Source organism: Cervus elaphus, chromosome 15 (genome assembly GCF_910594005.1).
Source record: "Cervus elaphus chromosome 15, mCerEla1.1, whole genome shotgun sequence".
NCBI lineage: Eukaryota > Metazoa > Chordata > Mammalia > Artiodactyla > Cervidae > Cervus > Cervus elaphus.
The window spans coordinates 23326426-23342833 of record NC_057829.1 but is presented as its reverse complement, the minus strand read 5'-3'; the positions used below and the strand labels follow the sequence as shown (position 1 = coordinate 23342833).

General features: G+C 36.5%; 2 protein-coding genes and 1 pseudogene across 6 annotated transcripts in view; 2 read left to right on the top strand and 1 right to left on the bottom strand.

Annotated features, from left to right (window-relative positions):
- The window catches only part of CTNNA3 (catenin alpha 3), a 1812800-nt gene that overhangs the window by 620703 nt on the left and 1175689 nt on the right, over positions 1–16408 (top strand). The gene's annotated exons all lie outside the window — the stretch shown is intronic.
- Positions 1–16408, bottom strand: part of LRRTM3 (leucine rich repeat transmembrane neuronal 3) — a 198343-nt gene that overhangs the window by 43963 nt on the left and 137972 nt on the right. The window lies entirely within an intron of this gene.
- LOC122709667 lies at positions 1222–1324 on the top strand (annotated as a pseudogene).

Genomic DNA, 16408 nt, shown 5'->3' with positions numbered 1-16408 from the left:
TATACATAGTTTTATTGATTATGAGGCCCCCTCATTTTCATGAGGTCTTTTATTCTGATCACAACTCTAAGAAGATAGGCATTATTAGCCTTGATTTTTAGATGATGAAACAGAAATTCGTAGAAGTCAAATGAGTTGCCCAGAGTCGTAGAGCAAGAATATGGTTAACGTGAGATTGGAAACTGTGTCTCCTGATGTGCCTCTGCTACCCTTTCCTTTCAGAGAAAAAACACAATTATATTTCCCCAGGTGCGAGAGGGAATAGTCGGGCCTTGAACCTTGTACCTTTGACATGGGATCGTGGACGTTGCTCTGCTTTTTGGATGTCACATGTACACTTATGGCTTATGAGATTTGCTATGTAGGGCCATAGGTGCTGGTGGCATCTAAGGATGAGAACAGTATATATAGCTCCTTTGCAACTCCAAGAAGTGTCTGTATAGTTGAAGTTCTTTTGTTTATCGGAAGTCCTTCCTACCTCACATAATTTTCAGATAGCTGAAAATTACTTGTGAATATGTATGTATGAATTTCCCAGAGAATTCATTCTGCCCTCTGACTTAGAAGAAACTACCTCATCTTATGTATATGAAATAGAAATGAGATTGGAATAATTATCATCTTCCATACTTAATTCAAGAATATCATGAACTCAGATTCCAATAAGCATCTCAAACACAACTCATTCTAACTGAATTCTAACTGATTCTCCATGTAACTTAGAAAGCAAAACAATCCTTAAGAAATACATTTGTGTTGGCTTCTGCGAATAACCTTATTGGCATGCACAGAAATTAAAATACAAACTGTTGAGTAAGGAGAACAAGACAAAATTACTTTGTTCTAATTATGGATGCTATAGAAAATTACTATCAATAAAGCTTACGCATTTAATTGTATGCAAAAATGCTGAGTAATAATTGAGGGATTGTAAATGATAAAAAATTAAATGTGAACTTAAAATCCTTCCGTTCTCTTAAAAATAATTTATTCTGGATTTCATAAGTTCATAAAAATTCCTTAAAGTTTGGTAATTTCAATTACACTGGTACTAGCAATAAATATGCTCTACATATTTATTTATGGGATTTGAAGAAACAATCACTTTAGAAAATGAAATTAAACCTAACTAGAATGCTAATATATAGTATATCTTGGACACAAGACCGATTCAGCAACACAACATCTCAGAGATTATATGATACAACTATAATGAAATGTAGCTTTGTGCAGTTGCAGTATCGTAGCCAATGAGGTTTATCTGAGGTGTGATTATTGCCAATTATAATGAAATGTATTGAATTTTAACAATTTAGAAATCAGAATGATGTAAAGAAAAATTAGTTGTACATATGCATGGAATAAATGTTGATAGATTAACAAATGTGGGAAGATGACTCAAAAGCTAAAAACAAATGTTATTAAATGAAAGGTTAAAATATAAGATATATTGTGTCTGATTTTGCTAATGAATGCACACATAGTGCCATGTGACACTGGGGTTCCATCCAGATGTCTGTGTTCTTTTGGTATGTTGGTGTGTTATGTGTGTGTGTGTCTGTGTGTGCACATGTGCACATACAGAGTATAAATGGGCACATAAATATATCATTAGGTCGATACCCTTCTGGAGAAGTCTGGGGTGTTAGATTGATTACTAGCATGATCCTTCTAGAACTTTCTTTTTAAAGACCTTGGAGAATTCAACATCTTAGAGATCTAGCCTAAGCATCCTCTCAATAAAAATTTCTAGTGGTACAGATTATATAAGATTTTATATATAATACAGGTCAACCTTACTTGGCTCATGTCAGTTGTATGTGTGAATTTAGATAAATTATGCTTGAATAATTATTCTTAAAAGAGTCCTGGTTACTGGGTAAAGCCATGTTATATAACTAAGGCAGATATTCATTAGTCACAAGTCTTTCAATGATGTCATTTATATCTCCCTGGCAGTGATAGTTTACCCTGCCTCTAAATATGGCAGATTCCTTATTATTTGCCTATTTCTGCTTCTCTACTGGAACTTAAGACTACTCATACTCTTTTCTTAACAAATTTAATTTCTTTTTTTTTTTCTTTTTTTTTCTTATCAGCCATAGATTTACACGTATTCCCCATCCCGATCCCCCCTCCCACCTCCCTCTCCACCCGATTCCTCTGGGTCTTCCCAGTGCACCAGGCCCGAGCACTTGTCTCATGCATCCCACCTGGGCTGGTGATCTGTTTCACCATAGATAATATACATGCTGTTCTTTTGAAATATCCCACCCTCACATCAGGGTTCACCATATACTGCTTTCTTGTAGTTAGATTGTCAGTGTTTTCCTGTTTTACCAGATTATTATAATTACCCCAAATCATTTAATATATTGGGTTGGCCAAAAAGTTTGCTTGGGTTTTTCCATATGTGTACTTATAGCTGACTCACACTGTTGAGCAGCAGACACCAAGTCAACGTTGTCAAGCAGTTATCCTTCAGTGAAAAGAAACGAGGAAGTGGGCACAGAGGTTTGTATGTCAAGAAAGGAAACTTTGTGGGAATACATGATTGGACGTGCATTTTATTATTATCTTTATTATTAAAATATACATGAAAATGAAAAAAAAGAGCTTACAGAAAAAATTGAATGAACCTTTTGGCCAACCCAGTAACAAGCGGGAACTGTGCTGTGTTCATTGTTCAGTTGCTCAGTCATGTCTGACTCTTTGCGAGCCCATGGACTACAGCACGCCAGGCTTCCCTGTCCTTCACTATCGCCCAGAGTTTGCTCAAACTCATGTCCATCAAGTGGGTGATGCCATCCAACCTTCTCATCCTCCATCACCCCCTTCTCCTTACACCCTCAATCTATCCCAGCATCAGGGTCTTTTCCAATGAGTCGATTCTTTGTATCAGGTGGCTAAAGTTTTGGAGTTTCATCTTTCAGCATCAGTCCTTCCAATGAATACTTTTAGGATTGACTAGTTTGATCTTGGACATATAACTGGCATCAGACTTATTAGAGAGCACTTTTTACTATGCACTGCTGTGTGCTGTCTCATGCATCCGTATTCTGTTACTGCCCTCCTTTCAGACTTGGATACAATAAGTCTCCCTGAGAGTTCTGCTGCTGCTGCTAAGTCACTTCAGTCGTGTCCGACTCTGTGCGACCCCATAGACGGCAGCCCACCAGGCTCCCCCATCCCTGGGATTCACCAGGCAAGAACACTGGAGTAGGTTGCCATTTCCTTCTCCAATGCAGGAAAGTAAAAGTGAAAGTGAAGTTGCCCAGTCGTGTCCGACTCTTCACGACCCCATGGACTGCAGCCTACCAGGTTCCTCCATCCATGGGAGTTTCCAGACCTAGATAGCACATTGAAAAGCAGAGACATTACTTTGTTGACAAAGGTCTGTCTACTCAAAGCTATGGTTTTTTCAGTAGTTATGTATGGATGTGGGAGTTGGACTATAAAGGAAGCTGAGCACCGAAGAATTGATGCTTTTGAACTGTGGTGTTGGAGAAGACTCTTGAGAGTCCCTTGGACTGCAAGGAGATCACACCAGTCAATCCTAAAGGAAATCAGTCCTGAATATTCATTAGAAGGACTGATGCTGAAACTGAAACTACAATACTTTGGCCACCTGATGCAAAGAGCTGACTCATTGGAAAAGACCCTGATGCTGGGCAAGATTGAAGGCAGGAGAAGAAGGGGATGACAGAGGATGAGATGGTTGGGTGGCATCACCACTCAATGGACATGAGTTTGAGCAAGCTCCGGGAGTTGGTGATGGACTGGGAAGCCTGCATGCTGCTGTCCATGGGGTTGCAAAGAGTCGGACACGACTGAGTGACTGAACTGAACTGAACTGATAGTCTGATAATGAGTCCTTATTGAACATACTGCATTGGTCAGGATTTGGTTTGGAACAAAGAAACCACTCTTGATATTCCAGGCCAGAAGTAATTAATTCCAGAAAATTAGGTGCTTACATACTCTTGGAAAACTTAGGAGACAATGGTCAGAGAATTTCCATTACCTCCCAGCAGATGGAAAAGTTGGAAAAATTGGGGAAATTGATGCTAATCTTGGCTACCTAGGCACTCAAGCTGCTGACTTTCACAATGGCTGAAGACTATGCTAACTTTGTTTGACACATGCTTGCCTGTGATTGTTGGGCGAGAATGATATTTTTTTTGTTTGTTTTTCAGATCTCTTACAAGTGCATATCATTAGCATAATCTAGTGTGGAATCCTCCTGGCAAGGAATTCTGGAAGTGTAGCTTCCAGGCAATGCAGGGAAAAGTATAAAAAGCTACAGAGATGACCCCAAATTGATGAGACAATTAAAATGTTGGCATTCTACTGAGTTTGTCTAAATGCCCTCCACTGTGTGTGTTAGTTGCTCAGCTGTGTCCAACTTGTTGCAACTCCATGGACGGTAGCCCTCCAGGCTTCTCTGTCCATGGAATTCTCCAGGCAAGAATACTGGAGTGGATTGCCATTCCCTTCTCCAGAGGAACTTCCCAACCCAGGGATCAAACCCTGGTCTCCTGCATCACAGGCAGATTGTTTACTGTTTGAGCTACAAGGAAGTCCTGCCCTCCCATACCTTTTTATATTTGGTGTTCTCAACTTGCCTGCCTTAATATTCTATATGTACACACATACACACACAGAGTTTGTAAACAGAAGTAATGGATGGAAAAATACCAAGGCAAGAAAAAATATATATATTTTAAATTAATCATCTGTATATTTATGAGATAACACAAAAACATGAATCATTCTGTCATTGATATTTAGCATCACTAATTTGAAACCTAAGCAGATTATCCCTTTGAGGAATAGCACTGCTAGTGTGTGTACTTGGCAAGTAATTTTAGTAAGTTATTTTTCTTACAGGAAGTGATATACTACTATATTGTAAATTACAGCAAAGAATATAGGCTTCATATCAGACTGGATGTGGTTTACTATTTGTTCAACTTTAAATGAATGGGCTTTAATTTCCTTATCTGTAAAATGGAGATAATAATATCCAGATATCTCAAACATTTTATGCTGTTGAATGAGATAATGTATATAAAAATAGTCACCATTAATGGATTCTCAAATTATTCTCAAATTATTCCCTTTCTTTTCCTCATCTCTCCAATATTCTTTCTAAGGATGGAACTATAGTTTAGAGAAGCAGGTAGAAAATGTGGGAGTTAATATTTCCTAAAGATTTTTTTGTACAGCAAATAAGCTGTCTTATATTTTTTCTAAGATCATGTGCCAATTCTTTAAAACCTTACATGAATCTGGAATAGCATTGCTCAGTGAATGGTCCTTATTAGTAATCTTAAATATTCTCTCTCACACCTGGCTTCTCTGCTAAAGAGGAATCTGTTTGCAATGAAGTTGTTTTTTCCAATTAAGTTTTAAGCAAAAATTCATCAAAAGTCTTAGAAACAAAGATATGTGCTAGAATATGCACACAGCTACTTAGATATCTATCCTGCATCAGCTCTATTTTGTTGGCCAGATATGAAGGCAGTAAAAGGAATCTATTCTATTGAAACTTCCTTATCTCTTTTGCTGAAACACTACAATATTAAACATGGTTGGCTTTCCCGGTATTGTATCATTGTATTTATAATTTTGATATGCAAATTAAGGGGCTAAGGTAATGCAGGCACTATTCCCAGGGATGGTGTAGAAAAGAGGTGAGTTCTTTTTTTTTTTCCATTTATTTTTATTAGTTGAAGGCTAATTACTTACGAATGGATAAGGAAGCTGTGGTACATATACACCATGGTACATATACACCATATACAGCCATTAAAAAGAATTCATTTGAATCAGTTCTAATGAGATGGAAGAGGTGAGTTCTAAGAGCTGAATTATTTGGGGGAGAAGCAGGAGAATGGACAAATAAAAACTCAGGACAGGGAGAGTGAACAGTAAAAGAATGTTGGTGACATATGAAAATTAACTTGCTGATGAATCAACCTTGTTTGTTTTTTAACTAGTGGTGTCATCATTTAGATTTAACATCCACAGAGCAGTATGTGGTTGTGATTACTCAGGGAGGTGAAGGAAGATGATTAGCACTTACAGAGGCTAAAGGTAAAATGCTTCTGTTCTGGCTCAGCATCTCTGAACCTCAGTAGAAATTAATGTGCCAGGTACCCTAGAGAAAATATGGTAACTCTCTCAAAGCTTTGTCTTTTCATCCTACTATACCTCTGCAAATCATTCACTTTTTAGCCTTAGTTTTTCACTGATTTACAGTGAAAATGAGTGTTTTTCACTGTAAATTTTAAAAATTTCATTTTTCACAATGAGTATTTCTTTCAGGTAGATTCAAATAAAATTTCTTTGGTTCTCAAGTTAGGTTCAGGTGAGTCTCTGAGTTATTTTGACAATTCACGGCACCTTTATCTTCATTTTCGTGTGTACTATTCAAGATAGGCTAAGCTATGCTATACTATCAAGAAATAAAAATTAGGGTCAGTGGCTTAATACAATGAGAGTTTATTTCTTATTAATTATACGTGTGTGTGTGTGTGTGTATCTTCCCCTTTAAGAAACCTAGTTGTGAGGAGTTGTTCCATAGTCACTCAGGAACCTAGGCTGATAGATATACTTTATAATTTCTAACTAGAACATCTTGAGTGATGGCTAGATTCCCCATTGGCCCTGGGAGCAGAAGAGAAAGACTGGCTGCTATGGCAGGGGAAGAGAAACTGGCCAGGTCCACGTGGACTTTTTGCTGCCTTAACTTAGAAGTGACCCTGTGTCCTTCCACAGGCAGCTGTTGGCTAAAACTTGTCACTTGGCACTACCTAACTGCAAGGGCAGGCTTCCCTGATGGCTCAGATGGTGAAGAATCCACCTGCAATGTGGGAGACCTGGGTTCGATCCCTGGGTTGGAAAGATCCCCTGGAGGAGGGCATGGCAACTCACTCCAGTATTCTTGCCTGGAGAATGTCCGTGGACAGAGGAGCCTGGCAGGCTACAGTCCATGGGGTTGCAGAGGGTCAAACACAGCTGAGCGACTAAGCACAGTAGACAGCATAGCAAATGCAAGGGCATTGGGAATGTAGAAGAGCGAGTGTAGTATTTGGCAAGCATGTGATTTCTGCCACATTTGGAAATTTTTCCTTTTCTTTGCATGTTCTAGAGCATAAATTAAACTGCTATAAAAGTGCTTCAAAACTGGAAAATATCTGCATATACAATAGTGTACTGTTTGTCTTTTTAGTTATTTGGCAATTGATTGTGTACAATTACATAAACTTTTAAAAAAGATTTTTATTAATGCTAATTTTATCTGCCCCAACAAAATTATAATCTTAGGAAACAGAAACAGCATCTTCTATTTTTTAATATCCTTGTAGTACCTACGTTATCTGAATATCTTAATTATAAAATAACTGATAAAGACATGTATGCTAGTGCATATATAATTATATGTTAGTATAAATGTAAAGTAATGGCCCCTTACTTCTGAGACAGATTATATTGATACACTGAAAAGTTCCTAGTCTGTTTTCAGATTTTCTCCATTTTTATTCCTCAGCCTTGAAGACAAGTGAGGAATTTGAAAGAAACCTTTTCTTAACCATTGGAAGACAGATTTGCTTTTTCTAAAACAGGACAGATTGACTACCCCACCTTAAATGAAAATAATTTAAAATCCTTCAAGACTTTCTCCAATTGGCACCAAGTGTACTATTTCTTTGATCATACCTCATTCTTATTAAAAACCTTCTCATGACCCAATTTCATTAACCTTAAGCCTAAATTATTTCTTGCCATCAAGATTCTCTTTCAGTCTGCTTAGACTCTAAATATCCCTTCTAGTTTTTTGCAATTAATCAATATTTCTCAATCCTTTATATCCTCTCCATTTTCTTATACCTGATTGATTTCAAAACATTATTTTATTCTTGCTCTTCTGAAATAGCCATCACTACCATCTTAAAAACTCTTCACTATTTAATATTGTGTCATTTCATTTAGCCTGCTCCAGTACTCTTGCCTGGAAAATCCCATGGATGGAGGAGCCTGGTAGGCTGCAGTCCATGGGGTCGCGAAGAGTCAGACACGACTGAGTGACTTCACTTTCACTTTTCACTTTCATGCATTGGAGAAGGAAATGACAACCCACTCCAGTGTTCCTGCCTGGAGAATCCCAGGGACGGGGGAGCCTGGTGGGCTGCTGTCTATGGGGTCGCACAGAGTCGGACACGACTGAAGTGACTTAGCAGCAGCAGCAGCAGCAGCATTTCATTTAGATCACTGATAATCAAGATTCCATATATTCTTATAAAATGATGATCCAGTTCATTTATCTTATAACAACTACAATGTAAGTAACTTGAGGGCAGAGTGAATTTTTTCCCAGCTAAAATCTGTATGTTACATTGCCTTCTCATTCGAATTCTTAAATTAGACTGAATAGAAACTAAGATAATTATAACTAAAAGATTAGATTCTCAAGACTAAGTAGACTCACTTGTGTATACTGATGATATTTATCCATCTTTCATAAGAAATGTCCTCCTCTCAGCTGGTAGTGTTAGCAGAATTTAAAGAATGAGGAAGATGAATAAACATTTTAATCATAATAAAAAGAATTTCATGCTTTTGTGTAATGATTTATCGTACAAAGTTTTTGACAGCCCTAGGAGATAGGCAGGCCTGGTAATACCATGTTCACAGACATAGAAACTGATCACATGTCTTAGAATCATTGGAGTTTTCTGGTTTGTAGACACACAGTGAAGCAAACATTTTCTCTCTAGTCATGATTCTTCAGATAGACAACATGTGACCCTTCAAAAAAGGAAATGGGAACATTAGTTGGATCAATTTGAACTTGAAAAAATATTACAGTCATCCTTCATGTTTGTGTATTGGCATATTTTCTAAACTTAGAGAAAGTATTCTCTGTGCCCCTGGACTGAGTAAAAAGGAAGCTATGCAGGACAATGAAAGCTAAAGATGATACCCTATGAGGAAGGATTTAGTTCAGAGAATATATAAGCCAGTTGGTTACTCAATTCTGAATATAGTGGAGACAGAGCCAAATATATTTATTTTAAAATGTTGTAATTTACTTCAGATGTTGTTTACTGCTTATTTACAGCTGTTGTTTGAAAGTGGCGAGTCAGAGCTAGAAATAGTACCTGTAGTTGGATTTAAAAAAAAAAAAAAAGAAAGGGTAAAGAATTGCAGACTTTTCTGGTGAAACCAGTGTGATAGATAAAGAAAAGATATGATAGCTGACAAAAGTCTAGAAACAACTTTTCTTGTGAAAATGATGCAATGGATAAAGATTGAATGTAGTCTTCACAATCCCAGAAACCTTTGTAAGTTGCTGCAGTGTAGTCACAGGGGATATTTCATGAGAAGCTATGACTAGAAATCTAATCACAAAATAATTTACCAAGAGTATAGAAACCTGTAATTGGAGGCATAAAATGTGTTACTGCATTGGATATAACAGTTAAGCAATTTTGGCTCATGAGAAATGATTCATTAGAAGGACGTTCACAGGGCCTTGGGTACATCGTGGTTTCCTGGGTTTGTGTAGGATGTGACAAGTGTTGGGTGGTCACTCTTTCCTGCTGACAATTTATAATTCTGCAGTTAGAAAGTGATATCTTTGGTGTTAGCATCACTGTTTTTGGAGTCCTTGTTGTGAGAACCGTTTAGTAAGGGCAGGGAACGAACTCAAACACGTTGACTTGAATTTGGTGGTTAATTCCCTAAAAGGATGGTAGAAGAGATTGAGATAGTGTAAAAGGACTAATATCTGGGGGAAGAATGAGACAAAGAATGGGAGAGAAAGATAAAAGGAAGCTGAGTGGATGGTGGTAGAACAGTGATGAGAACAGGGTGAAGGACCCAGTTCAGTAACTTGTGAACTTTACTGGTGGCCCATCTGGAAGTAAGTTAAACTCGTGTTGCTGGGTTATGATTCTTTGCTATTTAAAGACAGTGTTTAGATCCATTAACTTTTCTAACCAGTTATCAGACTAGCAAAAAAGCCAATCCAGCAGGAAGCAGAGTTGATCATGTTAGTGCTTAGTAACTATGACTAATTAGAGCACTTAATTAAGCTGTCAAGAAAGGATAAAGATAATCATGCTCAGTCTGTTTTTACTCTTTTGTACCCAGGAAGATGAGCAAATTTGTTTTCTGCCAGGCAGGCACATGGTCCTTCCTTTCTCATTCGATACTGGTATGACCTCATGTGCACTTTCCTGAGGTGATCCAGATTATACAAGTAAATGACGTGCTTTGCCCTTTGCTTCATCCTGCTCTGGTGATTTTATTCATATCTTAGTCATCTGGCATATAAAATATTTGAATCTGCTACTTTAAGCGTGCCCTATTGCTACTGCCACTCACCATTTATAATTATTATTATTTTCATTGTTAATGCTAGTTCTTATTTTAATAACATAAGTACCAACAATGACACTAATCAGGCTAATCATATTATTGTTATATCCTGAAATGTAGTGAACATTTATTACTGTTAAAAACAATGGATATTACATATTATGTGGGATGGAAACATTATATATATTCTCACATTCAATCCTATGAAAACCCAGTGATATGGATTTATTGAAACTGTTAAGATGGAAAATGTGAATCAGAGAAGATTTAAATAAATGTACGATGCCACACAGCTAGTCGGTGTTGGCGCTAGGATGTGGACCTGCATGCTAAGTCACTTCAGTCATGTCTGACTCTGTGTGACCCCATGGACTGTAGCCTGCCAGGCTCCTCTGTCCATGGGATTCTCCAGGCAAGAATGTTGGAGGGGATTGCCATGCCCTCCTGCAGAGAGTCTTCCTGACCTAGAAATTGAACTCGCCTCACTAAGCTAAATACAGGTTTGTAATTATTGGTTATTTAGCTAGGATATAGCTAAGTACTAGCTTATGTAGCCCGGACTTAACACATGTGTGTGTGTATTTACCGATTTCAAATAGCTATATAACTTTGCTTATAGAAAATGTCTTCATGATGAACATGTAGCCAAGGACAATCTTATAACATTTTACTATGAACTAGTTGCACAGAAGGAAGATGAAGTTTATGTATTCAGTCCCCACAGAATTTCAAGGCAGAATCAATGAGTGAGAATGGGGGACCCCTTCAGTACAAAGTGTCCTCTAGACTAGAAGAATCATTCTAGGTCCAACTAGTACGATGTCTTTTAGCATCAAGTGAATGAATGCATTTGTGTTTGTTTTATGTTCCTTATATACTCTGGCCTATAGGCAGGTATTTTGACAACAAGAACTTTAGCTTTTTTGAACTCTAAGGCTTTATTAATAAAATGTAGACAATGCTAAGCTTGTGTGTGTGCTCAGTCGAGGCTGACTCTGTGAGACTATGGACTGTGTCCATAGACTGTGTCCATAGGCTCCTTTGTCATGGGATTCTTCAGGCAAGAATATTGGAGTGGGTTGCCTTGCCCTTCTCCAGGAGGTTTTCCCCACCCAGGGATCAAACCTGCATTTCCTGCTGAGCCACTGGGAAAGCCCCAGGCAGAGCTCTATTATCTGGCTGTGTGGAAAGTGTATTGGTTAACCATTGTTTATTTATTTCTTCATTGATCCATTTGGTTAGGTGTGGTTGTTGAAAATCATATTTACTGAAAGTTATTGGATATTATTACTGCTGTTTTTTGGGTAGAGGATTGTTGATTTTGCACTTATTTTCCTTTCATCAGTTAATTTGGAATAGCCTTATTGTCATCCTTAATTTTGTGAATGCGCTAGAAAGTTGATGAGTGTCCTTCAAACCTGTAGTTGTAGAAATGATTAATAGATACAGTGTTCAGAGATACAGATCAGGAGTTTCTGGTTTCATGGGACCTGAAGCTTATTCTATTTGGAGGACCTTCATGAATAAAAGGATTTTTCTGCATCTTTTGAGATGATCATGTTTTTTATTCTTCAGTTTGTTAATTTGGTATATCATGTTGGTTGATTTGCAGATATTGAAAAATCTTTGCATCCCTGGAATAAATGCCACTTTGTCATGGTGTATGATCTTTTTAATGGTATCAGTTTGCTAGTATTTTGTTGAGGATTTTTGCTGGCCAGTGATTTTCTCTTTTCATGATATCTTTGATATCAGGGTGATAGTGGCCTCATAGAATGAATTTAGGAGTGTTCCTTCTGCAATTTTTTGGAATAGTTTTAGAAGAATAGCTGTTAACTCTTCTCTAAGTATTTGTTAGAATTCACCTGTGAAGCCTTCTGGTCCTTTGACTTTTGTTTGTTGGGAGTCTTAAAATTACTAATTCAGTTTCAGTAGTACTGGTAATTGATTTGTTCATATTTTCTGTTTCTTCCTGGTTCAGTCTTAGGATGTTTCATCTTTCTAAGAATTGAATTCTTCCGTTTCTTCAATTCACATTTTACTTTACAAATGGCTGCACAATTTTAGGAATTTTTTTTAACCACCAATTGGCATGCATGGTCTTATTGGGTCATTATTTATATCTTTTAAATAAATTATAAATGTATTATTTCTGACAATTTAACAATTTATAATTTATATATAAAATTTTATTTTATGTAATTTATAATAATAATATATAATTTATATTGTAATTTTTTATTTGTGGAATAACCTCCTAATAAATTATTCTTTTGATTCATTTTTGCATTCTGTTATTTTTGTTTGTTCTTTGTTTTGGTATTAGAATGATCTGGGATTCATAAAAACAGAATATAAAATTGTGAACAATTTTAATGAAAAAGTTAGATACAAAATGAATGCTAGGAATACTGCTGGAACCTATTCCTACATTATGAAGAGTAGCAATAACTAACTATGCACAGATGTTACTGCAAACCACAAAAATATAGACCTCTAATCAAAAAGAAGTCTCAGACATATTCCATTTAACCAGGCCCCAGTGGGCCTGCAAGCATTCCAATGCTTTCTAACAGGAGAATAGCAATCATTCTTCTAAAAGGTCCATTTGACAGCAGTGGGAGTGCTAACACATGTCTATACATATATCCTGAAGCTAGATCAATTGAATAATCTTGTATAAAGAAAGGCAGGCATATTTGGCTGTGTTATAAAATGTAGCTTTATACTTATGGCTCATGTTAGAAAGGGTGAATTCTGTGGTATTTTTGAAGAAAAGTAAATTCTTATTGCTAAACCTATTGAACTAATATTTATGAGGTTGTACATATACATAATATTGTTATTCTCATAATTTTATTATTGGATTATAAATAAAATAAACTTATTGAAAAATAAGTAAGCCACTTACTTAAAAAGTTAAGAGATAAGTTTGATTTTGTTAAGGAACATTGTATAAGCTTATGGAGTTTGGCAACTGTTGATAGTATGTTATATTGAAATACTGTTATTTTCATATATTGGAGCAACTTTCTTTCCTGTTATCAGAAAATTTAGGGTGAAAAAACTATAGTCAAAGTAAAATGTTTTACAAAACTGTACTCAGCAGAGTGATTTTACTTTTCAAAATGTTAATCTTTTTAAAGACATTTTTCATTTTACCTGTAGTGTTCAGTAAGACACGCATCTTTTCTCAAAAGAAAATAAATTTACACTTTGACCATTTTCTGGCCAGTGTATCATTCCCAATTTGAGTGTCACTTTTCCATAAACATTTTAAGCTTGACTTCGATTAAGAATGTTTTCTTAATCTGGAGACTTTAAAATAAGTGTTTTAGTTCCTTAGACATTGGTATAAGACATTTTATCTTGAATTAAAAATTGTATATTAACTATATTTTATGGCTACCTTTAAGGTTCAGATAATTGGCTCATGTGCTATCAACTCTATGCATGGAAGATGATATTTATTTTGCTGTCAGTAAGCTAACTTTTTATTTTCTTAGAGGAGATGAAAACATGATATTGTTCTTTCCAACATTTTACAAGCAGTCTTCCATCTGCATCTCAGCAATATAATACACATATATGATGGTGATAGAACATAAGAGGTGAGGTGAGAGTATAGTAGTATACTCAAGAGAAAATATATTATTATCAGTGTAAATAGAACATGAAAATATTCATCCCTGATAATAATCCCCTACCAATAACTAAATCCAGATTCATGATGGAATACAGAACAACCATTTATGAAGTAGTTTGTCATTAGGGATATGGTAGTTGTTTGGGAAATTTAAGATGTCCCTGATATCTTTATGGCTTTTAAAAACCTTTCCTTCTCTGCTCAGTGTTAGCTCTGAGGGCTGAAATTCTCAGGCCTCACTCCTACAAAAATACCAGCAAATTCTTACAAAGAATAAAGCTCATGAATCTATACTTTCTGAAGCATTGTCTGCCTTCAGAGTATTGTATTGATTAAATTTTGTGTCATGTTAAATTTTTATTGCTTAGAAATTTTCTGTAACATCCTTGCCTGCTCACAGCATTGCTTCTCTTTCTTATTTGCAGTCTTCCTTTTCATTGGCTTAGTCCTTTTACTCAAAACAATGCCTACCTCTTTGGTTTCTTAATTATTCCTTTGTACTGGGAACTGTGAAAGATCCTGTAATATATCTCTCTCCAGCCTTGCTCTGTGTATCTAGTAATGCTGCCATTCACTTTTTAATCTCCATCTGCAAAGCTTTCACTTCATTAGATTTATTCCAACAACATGGTAACCTGATAGGAAACTATAAGGAATTCTCATCCCTAAACTCATGAAGGCACCTGTGGTAGGGAAAAGAACTGACTTATGTTCCATGCTGGGTGCCACCCTCTATGTAGCAAGTTGAGCCTCGAAGGGCCTATTTCAAAAATATACAGGAACGAAGAGGTGAAGCTGGAATTTGGACTCAGGACTTCCTGGTTCTGAAACACAACTTTCCCCTATATTTTTACTGCTTCTATTAATATTTGATATTATATTATTTAAAAACTGTGATATCCTGGTTGGTTAATCTCTATATAAAAAGTCAATTATGTTTTAGTTTTTAACTGAAATTAAAAAAAAATTCATCTCCAAAAATATTAGCACCATAAACTATCTTTTAAATAAAGGGTATTTGCCTACATAGTATATTTTAGCATTATAGTGAGGGTTATTTGCAACATTCTCAACAGTTCCTATTAAGTTCCAGCAGGTCTCTAGAGAAATATTGGGCTCTCTACTTCATAACTACTGAAAAGTAGTATCGGTGAACAGTTCAGGCTTCTAGGTTGGCATCATTAAGAGAGAGACGATTGTTTTCAAAGCCACCTGGAGTATTGAAAACTACTTTAAACAGCAAGAAGAATGAATGGTGCCAGATATTTTTCATAATGCCTCTCCCATTTGTCATATTTTTTTTCTATGGCCAACCATTTGAGAATATTGCATCTTATCCAACCTGTAGAGAAGTGTAGTAAGAAAGGAGTTAATCATATAAACATTGCCCTTTTCTATTAAGGAACCTATGAAGCAATAGTAGTCAAGCATTCATTTTTTTAAAGTTCAGTCAGATCAGTTCAGTCGTCAGTTGTGTCTGACTCTTTTTGACCCCATGAACTGCAGCACACCAGGCCTCCCTGTCCATCATTAACTCCCAGAGTTTACCCAAACTCATGTCCATTGAGTCGGTGATGCCATCCAACCATCTCATCCTCTGTCATCCCAGCATTAGGGTCTTTCCCAATGAGTCAGTTCTTCATATCAGGTGGCCAAAGTATTGGAATTTCAGCTTCAATATCAGTCCTTTGGTTGGATCTCCTTGCAGTCCAAGGGACTCTCAAGAGTCTTCTCCAACACCACAGTTCAAAAGCATCATTTGTTCAGCGCTCAGCTTTCTTCACTGTCCAACTCTCACATCCATACATGACTACTGGAAAAACCATAGCCTTGACTAGATGGACCTTTATTGGTAAAGTAATGTCTCTGCTTTTTACTTGCTGTCTAGGTTGGTCATAACTTTCCTTTCAAGGAATAAGTTTTGTCTAATTTCATGGCTGCAATCACCATCTGCAGTGATTTTGGAGCCCCTCAAAATAAAGCCAGTCACTGTTTCCACTGTTTCCCTATCTATTTCCCATGAAGAAATGGGACCAGATGCTAAGATCTTAGTTTTCTGAATGTTGACTTTTAAGACAGCTTTTTCACTCTCCTCTTTCACTTTCATCAAGAGGCTCTTTAGTTCTTCTTCACTTTCTGCCATAAGGGTGGTGTCATCTACATATCTGAGGTTATTCATATTTCTCCCAGCAATCTTGATTCCAGCATGTGCTTCATCCAGCCCAGCATTTATCATGATGTACTCTGCATATAAGTTAAATAAGCAGGGTGACAATATACAGCCTTGATGTACTCCTTTTCCTATTTGGAACCAGTCTGTTGTTCCATGTCCAGTTCTAACTGTTGCTTCCTCACCTGAATACAGGTTTCTCA